We start from the raw sequence: 9,483 nt of genomic DNA, 5'->3' as shown, positions 1-9,483 counted from the left end.
TGGTCACTCATGGCAGAAACCTGGTGCAACACTGCAGTTCCAAGACTCCAGGCTGGTCATGAAAAGTGTCTTCTGAAAGAATTGACACTTGAATTCATCTCTGCAAAAATATGGAGTTTCTTTATGAACCTGCAGTTCCGAGTTCTGAGAACAGCCACTGCTCCACATGTCCCGGCAGTGGTGTCCATGATACCACCATCTTGACTCCTCCCAGAGGCCTTTTCTTAAAAATGTTTCCCAATGCCAGGTTTTTGTTCAGTGTGTGTTTCTGAACTCACAAAGGGATCCTTAGTGGTTTACAGGCTATAGTATGTAGATATTAAATAATACTGAATCACAGGGTATGGATGTTTTCCCTTCAAATTAATTTTTAGTGAAGTAATTCAGATGAAGAAAGACAAATATGCATTCATTCATGGGTAGTATGTAGAGAAACCAAAACAATTAACTAAATATGCCAAAAGTAAACCTTTAAACTACAAGAGAGAACTAGTAGTTGCCAAAAGGAAAGAGGAAAGGAGAAATAACAAAAAGGCATCAGTTATATGGAGAAACACTGAATTGGAATTATTTTTTATGAATGAAACCAAGAGGAGGAGGTCGAATCCAGGTCTCACACATACAAAGCATGCACTCTATCACTGAGGTATATTCCCGGATCAAAACTTGGACTTGAGGAGATGCACACTGAAAGTAGACTAGAGACTGTACATGATGGCCACTCAATACTCCTATTGCAAACCACGACACCCAAAAGGAGAGAGAGAGAACAAATTGGAATGCTCTGCCACAAAGGTGGAGTGGGGTGGGGGGATGGGATAGGGGGATGGGAGGGATACTGGGTTCATTGGTGGTGGAGAATGGACACTGGTGGAGGGATGGGCTCTCGAACATTGCATGAGGGTAAAACAAGCACGAAAATGTGTGAATCTGTAACTGTACCCTCACTGTGACTCACTAATTAAAAAATCAATAAATTATTAAAAAAATACTTGGACTTGAGAGCTGTAGTGATAGCACAGCAGGTAGGGAGTTTGCCTTGCACTCAGCCAACACGGGTTTGATTCCCAGCATCCCATATGGTCCCCTGAGTACCACCAGGAGTAATTCCTGAGTGCAGAACCAGGAGTAACCCCTATGCATTGCCAGGTGTGACCCAAAAAGCATAAAATATTTTGTTGGTGCTCAGGGTAACAATCAGTTCTGTTCTTAGAACATTGTGGTACTGGAGATTGAACACAGATCTCTTATTTTTTTAAAGTTTTTTAAAATTTATTTTTCAATAAGTGAGTCACAGTGAGGATACAGTTACAAATTTATCCATCTTAGCGCTTGTGTTTCCCTCATACAATGTTCGAGAACCCATCCCTCCACCAGTGTCCATTCTCCACCACCAATGAACCCAGTATCCCTCCCAACCTCCAATCCCGTTTCCCCCCCCCCCCCACCCCACCCCGCCTCTGTGGCAGGTATTCCATTTTGTTCTTTCTCCTTTTAGGTGTTCTGGTCTGCGATAGGTGATAGGGGTATTGAGTGGCAATTGTGAACACAGATCTCTTGAAAGCGAAGCATGAGCTCAGCCTGTGATCTGATCTGCATATAAATGGACCCTCACTGCTGAATCCCATAATATTCAAGGATCTACTATATTTGAGAATAGAGAGAAGTACTATCTGGATTATATGATTTAGCTAGAAACTAAAATTTATTCTGGGGAGGAAATAAGTTTGATTGGTTCTTATAATGAAAAAGGGAGACAGGAATGATGGTAAGATGAAGGAGTCAGTTAAATGGTCAGGTGACAAGGTCACAAAATTAGAAGTAGATAAAACTTCTCCATTGGTTATTTAAACAAGATATTTTTACTCTTGTTGACTTCTTGGTATACTTGCAAATTGATCCAGCCTAAAGATCAGATTCAGTTCAGAGGACAGGAAAATCAGTAAAATGGTGTCTTTTAAGTTAGTTTTCTCTAGTCCTATTTTAATATGGATCTAGTGATATCAGCTTTCACTATATATAGTACCATCAATTTGGCTCCTTTTCCCCCTCTGAATTATCAATAATAGTCAACAATTTTTTTCAAATGAAGGGTAGAATTAGAATGTGTTATTTAAAAATACTTCCCTTTGGCCTCAGGATTATTTTGAACTGATTATTTTGATAAACTGCAGACACAGAAGCTCTTCAAACATAGTAACAGTTCCTCTTACAAAGGATATTTTACAGGAGAAAGATAGGAAAGGAGTAAAGTGTTCAAAACTTATTACTTTAAGATACTTAGAACCGGCCTTCATAAAGTTTTTAGAATTGGCATCCTCAACATGCCTCACTCTAAAACAAGGAAGACCCAGGTAGGTACAGGGTAGTTTTAGCCATTGTACAAATCTAATAAGAAATCATCACAATCACAATCACATATCCCATTAATCACCGATTTCTCGGGCAGGCTAAGTAACATCTCATTTCGTTCTTTCCCTGAGATCTTAGTCTATTTCCACTTGGCCCTCCTAAGGATGTTGCACTGGGGGCTCTTCAGGGTCAGGGGAATGAGATCCAGCTTGTTACTGGATTTTGCATATGAATACACCATGGGGAGCTTGCAAGGCTGTCCCGTGTGGGCAGGAAACTATCACAAGATTGCCAGTTTCTCTTAGAAGGAGAGGTAGGCTAAAGGTATCACGAGGCCGCTTGCAGCCCCATGCTTCTGAGAGCTTGCTTTTAAGTCTCTGATGTTGACCGTTGATGGGATTACACACACCTGGGTTCCTCTGCCGATACCTTCATGCATGAGGCCTGTCCGAACGTGTAGAGAGGAGCCTCCAGCATGGCTGCAGCTAGGTTCTGGTGGTCTTCGGCCACCAGGAGCTCTGCTTGGGGTGGAGAGGGAAGCTGGAGTCCATCCCCTCCGAGGGGCCCCAGGGAAGACAGCCAGGCGTGCGGGCAAGAGACACTCTGAAATCATCACTCCCTTTAATTTCTGCCCTTTCCATAACCAAAGAGGTGATATGATAACTGCCTTTCTTGCTATCAAAATAAAATATTGAATGCTTTAATTGGGTGTTACATATATATATATATATATAGTTTTGTAAATAAGATACTTTATTTAAACACGTGGTTTACAAAGTTGTTCATAACACAATTACTATGGGCTTTAGATGTTTGAACACCAATCCCACCACCAAAGTGACCTTCCTTCCACGTCTGTCCCTATTTAGCGAACCGCCCTCCAAGCCTCTCCCCATAGCAGGCCCACACTTTACTTCATACGGCGTGCTGTAACTACATGGCTACAAAAATTATTAAAAGTACTTCAGTAAAAGAAAATAAGTGAAAATTGTTTCTTTTCACATGATTGCTAAGTCCCCCGTCGAAGGATTTACTAAGCTGCCTGTTGCTAATTGAACCTTCCGTTTTATTGTTTTGGTTTGTTGAGTTTAATTGGCTTCCATGCTCCTTTCCCATATAATTTGGCGTGCTCCTTGTGCAATTTCAGCATTGATGAATTCATGTGGCCATGCAATTCAGACAGTTTAGGGTCTGTGGTCTGGGCCAATGAGTTGAAAACATGCAGAGTTCTCAGACTTGACACTGGGAGTACTTGAAAGTTTTCTCAGTTTGCGAGTGTTAGTGAGGTGGTAGGGTTGAGCTCTTGGCATGGTGGTTGCAGCTTCCATGGCTTGAGCAGTACTCAGCCTGCCCCATTCCCAAGGGCACCCCAGAGTTCTCAACCAGGGCAACTGATAAATCCATGAATTTTAGCTTCATGGCTTCCATCTCCTTGGAGATTTAGTTAAATCTGTAAAGCAGGGCTGTGTGGACATGGGGGTAACTGTGAGAGACAGGCAGATGTTTTTATTTTTGGTTTTGAGTTACATCTAGTTCCTATTGACACTGCACTCAGGATGCTGTGGAGCAGGGATTGGAGATGGATTTGTCACAAGGAAGGGGAACATTTTACTCTCTCTCTCTCTCTCTCTCACCTTCCTTCCCTCCCTCCCTGCCTCCCACTCTCTTCCTCCCTCTCCCACCCCCTTCTCCCTCCCCCTTCCCTTTCTTCCTCTCTCTCTCTCTTTCTCTCTCTTTCTCTCTCTCTCTCTCTCTCCCTCTCTCTCTCTCTTTCTCTCTCTCTCTCCCCACCTTGGCTTCAGAGATCAAATTTCAACCAGAGAATCATATCTGCATCTCAAAGCAAACTATTTACACATCACTTTCCCCGTGAATCACATTCCTTCACTGTGAATCTCCTTGATTAGTTCAGGGGAGTAGATGAACTTCAATCACTTGATTGCCTTTTGAGAATCATATCATTGTTTTTATCCCCTTAATTCCATTATCACAAAATGCTCTGGGTAAAAAAAGTTACTTTCCTCTCCTTCATGAGTGAAAACTCAAAAACAAATTGATGCCAGTGGGAGGCTGACCCCCACCAGTGAAGGAGTGGGCTTCCATGGGTGGCTTATATAAAGTGGGAGGAGACAGGTGGAAGGAAACCTACAGCTTCCTCTGTACCCACCTTGGTCACCTGGGAAAATGCCTGGGAAATTTATGACTGATGGAAGTATGACATCAATTATAACATAGACGCTCACGTCCCATCAGCCCAACCAGGCAGCAATCAAGCTGCATCAGATGTCCACTACTTCTGCATATGTGTGACATGATCCTGACACCTGATCTCTCAGGGAGCTGTGGAGTCAGGCTGGAGTGAGGAATTGCTCTTTGCAGAAAAGGAAAGTCAATCCTGGGGCTGGAGCGATAGCACAGAGGGGAGGGCGTTTGCCTTGCATGTGGCCAACCCGGATTCTATTCCCAGCATCCCATATGGTCCCCTGAGCACCGCCAGGAGTAATTCCTGAGTACAGAGCCAGGAGTAACCCCTGTGCATTGCTGGGTGTGACCCAAAAAGCAAAAAAGAACAAAAGTCAATCCTAAATCTTACCCAAGCTTTTCAGGTTGGTCTCTGTTCTCTCACAGAAAAAGAGTGAAGTAGAACAAGTAGATCTGGGATATAAAAGGAGGGAAGTGATTGGGGCAAGCAACAGGCAGGGAACCTAGAAGAAACAGACAAGAAAGATAGGCAGGGAAGGTAGGATGTCTCTGAAGAAAGGCAATCAGCTGCAGAAGCTCACGAGGCTGTATTAGATGGTGCCTGATAACCTGTGTGACATAGGCTCTGCTGGATCCAGACAGCAGAAGATAATCATCTCAGCATTCTCTCCCCTGTTTTAAAGGCCAACATTCTTGAAACATACTATAGAAATGCCAGCACATCCATCTTTATAAAAAGGGTATAAAAGGGGAAATGCTTCTGCCTTTCTCTAGAATTCATTTTTCCAATACCCCTCCTATAATTTGGAAACCTCCTTAGATTTCTTATTTTTGGGGGGAGAAAGGGGCTTTGGGGTCACAACTGGTGATGCTCAGGGGTTACTCCTGGCTCTGTACTCAGGAACTACTCCTGGCAGTTCTTAGGGGACCATATGCATATGGAATGCTGAAGATCGAACCCAGGTGGACTGTGTGCAAGGCAAACGTTCTACCTGCTCTACTATCACTCCGCCCCCGCCTCCTTGCATTTCTTACCATTTCTTTCCCTAAATCAAGTCCTTTCTGAGTCAGACATTTTCTGTCTGCTGTCTGGTTCCTTGCTTTCAAACTTGACTAACTGTGGACAAAAACCAGAGTACCTGCACCCACTATAACAGAAGAGAGGTAGATAAAGCTATATGCTAAAGAGAAAACATGGGCTTCTCCAGAAGGGACAAAGCAAAATATACAATCTAAGCAGGGATGTGTGGGCCATTTCTGCACATTGGAGAAATGCTCCATAAAATAAGAAAGTACACATCTCAAGAGGAGATGTGGGTGTTATGTGTGTGTTCTTCCTCTGCCAAATTAGTTTATATGTATTTTGCAACATAGCCCCCTGATTTCACCACTGGTTGCATCTTCAGCGCATTGCTAGGGTGTTTGTCAAGAGGGAGAGCTTGGAGCAGCTGATGGTCTTCGTAACATATTCTTCAAGTGGCCTGTGTTCTAATGAAGCTTCTCTTACTAGGGGTGTCCAACCACCTGTCCGTCTCTAGAAACACCTGACCTAAAATTCTGCACCTCTATGTTTTACCTTGAAAATGGAAAAAAAACAATCAATAACATCATTGAAATAAAGGTTTATTGTCAAATGCCTTCATGGCCTGGTTTAGTTTCCCAACAATGTTTTCCCCAAAATACATTACCAGGGCCCCCTATATTCCTGCTTGCAACAAAACTATCTCTTCATGATATTTATTATAATATTCTCCAAATCAGTAGTGCTTCTTGACCTGTACCATCCCTTTAATAAACAAAGCCTTTTACATGGTATTGGATGGACAGTTCTGATAACCGAGTTTGTACTTTAGTTTGAGGAGTTTTTTCATTGTTCATCTAACTATATTTGAGTCATACATCTTTACATAGAACACAGTGTAGAATTAAAGTAACATTAAAATATAAGGCCCATTCTTTAAGCATCTAAAAGTTGGAGAGTTAAATAGAAAACATAATAATGGTATACAAATATATACCAGTACTTTTTCTGTTTTGCTAAAGGCTCCCAATTTCATTCTAAAAATAAATTCCTGAGATAAGTTCTAAAAAGTTAAATTATTATACTCCAAATCATGTTTTATTTGTGTTCTATAATAAAACCCTGTGAGATCCTGACAATTGTTGGTTTGTATTTTATTAAGGTGGAGGAAATGAGACACAGAGATTTTAGGCAATTTTCTCAGAGTCAGACAAGCAGTAAGTGGCAGAGGAGATTTGAATCCAAGCAGTTTTATATCCTGATCCTGAACAAACCAAAACTTCTGCATCAAGAAATAAAGAGAAGCATTCAGATAATATGGCTACAGAGAAATGCCCTCTAGAAACAAGGTGTCTTTCTACCAGGGAACAAATACCAAGTGACAAATATTCCTAAAAATTGGAAAGGTTACCACGGGGAACATGGAAAGGCTGGCATGCCAAATATTTGACACCTGAAACTACACTGCGACAGGAAGCAAGAATCTATAAATGTGGGTCAAAAATAACTTGCAAATACCACTTTAGTGACCCTTTTTAGCTTGGCTGATAGCACTGCTGGTGGGCACCATATTGAATTTCATTCTCCACAGTAACATCACTGTCTCACTGTCATCCCATTGCTCACCGATTTACTCAATCGGGAACCAGTATTGTCTCCATTGTGAGACCTGTTACTGTTTTTCGCATATCAAATATGCCACAAGTAGCTTGCCAGGCTCTGCCATGTGGGCGGGATACTCTCGGTAGTTTGCTGGGCTCTCCAAAAGGGATGGAGGAATCGAACCCAGGTAGGCTGCGTACAAGACAAGTGTCCTACCTGCTGTGCCATTGCTCCAGCCCCCACAGTAACATACTGCAGACAAATCCCTCAGGAGAGCTCTGACTCACCATAGTGAAGAACTGGGGAATGTGAGAAAGTTATCAAGAATTCTTACTCCTGATGAACAAAGAAACTAGATCCGTGCCAGTCCACATGTAAGAACATGCAAAGGACATTTTGTCAGACAGAAAACAGTGGGCTTCCAAAGCAAAGTTCATTGGCAAGGAGGCATTATTTGTGGTCACACTGCCTTGCTAGCCCACAGCCAGCGAGACTTTGCTTCCTGCCATCACAGAGTGCCTGCTCTACAGATAGCTGGAGATATTAGGAAATAGTATATAGTAATATATATGTATCTGTTAATATATAATAAACATAATATTGAACATATTTAATAAATGTACAACACTATAAATATATAATATTAATAATTGTAAGTATATATTTACTAAATAGTAAACACAATTTAATAGGAACGAGTGAACCAAAACACTTGAACTCTGCAGAACTAAAGTCAGCAGGGCAGGAGAGGAAAGGAGGAACTAGACATGGGAGATGTCCAATGGACTGTGGCAGAGGAATATTGCTGCTTTGGAAATATGTGTCATATGGAACATATTTTGAATTGTGAAATTATACCCCTGGCATAGATGTGTTTTATAAAATAAGATTACCCTAATTTTTTTATTTAATCCCTGTGAGATGCACAATTAGAAAGCTGTTCATGACTGGGTTTCAGTCATACAATGTTCCATCAGCCATCCCTCCACCGGTGTACATTTCCCACCAACAATGTGTTCCATCAGGATCCCTCCAGCCACAGCCCCTCCCATCTTCAGCCTTCCTCGAGGCAGGCACTTTTCTTATTTCTCTCTCTCCCTCCTTTTGGGCTTGCGATATAGGTACTGAGAGGTTATCATGTTTGGAAAATAATAGTTGGAAATAATCACTCTGGAGAAGAACTGCATGCTGAAAATAGGTAAATGTTGCCTAAAATTTTAATTAAAAAACAGTATAGTAAGGAGCTGTAGAGATAGTATAACAGATTAGGCAATTGCACTGCATGCCACCCACTTGTGTTTGCTCCCTGGATACTAAATATGGTTCCCAAGAAAAATATTCTCTCCTTCTCATTAACCACTGTATCACTGTATCACTGTCATCCCGTTGCTCATCAATTTGCTCGAGCGGGCACCAGTAATGTCTCCATTGTGAGACTTGTTGTTACTGTTTTTGGCCACGGGGAGCTTTCGAGGCTCTGCCATGCAGGCGGGATACTCTCGATAGCTTACCAGGCTCTCCAAGAGGGACAGAGGAATCAAACCCGGGTCTGCCGCATGCAAGGCAAATACCCTATCCACTATGCTATCGCTCCAGTGTAGCGACAAAAATTAAAATTAAGTCCTATTTTAATTTATCCAGGATTAAAATTAAATCCTATTTTAATTTTGAAAATAGGAGAAATAAGTAATTTTACATGCATAATAATGCTGATGAAAATGATAGCACCACTACTTTTTTATTTTACCAGTTTGGTCATTGAATTTCCCTACTCTTTAGCTAGGTGAGCTATGGACAGCTGACCTGACAACAAATGGTTTAAGCTGTGAATCAGAGTGTATATCCATTTGGTTTCTTTTTTCTTAGTGGAAAGAAATAGTAAATTCACAAAACTTAAGTTATCAAGAATAGGAGCAGAAATTATCGCATCCAGAACCAACTACCTATTGCCCCTAATAATATTTATTGTGCGGCACTAGCCCAACATGATCATGGGGAAGCTGAAGATCAAGAAAAGTAGCATCAGGGACAGCAGTGGAAAGAGCTGCTATACCCAGAGTGTACAAGTTCAAGGTCTGAACATCTCAGCATCAATAAAATTAAAAATTTTCAAAAATATAAAAAATAAAAGAATAATTAAAAAGACACATGAGGGGCCAAAGTGATATTATAGTGGGTAGGGTGTTTGATTTGCAAGCAAGCACTTGAGTTCAATTCCTGGCGTTCCATATGGTTCCCTGAGCATGCAAGGAGTAACTGCTGAATGCAGACCCAAGAGTACCCACTGAGCATTGCAGGTGTGAACC

The sequence above is a fragment of the Sorex araneus genome, chromosome X, assembly GCF_027595985.1.
Source record: "Sorex araneus isolate mSorAra2 chromosome X, mSorAra2.pri, whole genome shotgun sequence".
Lineage (NCBI taxonomy): Eukaryota > Metazoa > Chordata > Mammalia > Eulipotyphla > Soricidae > Sorex > Sorex araneus.
The sequence above is the reverse complement of the archived record's forward strand: the minus strand, read 5'-3'. Positions refer to the sequence as shown.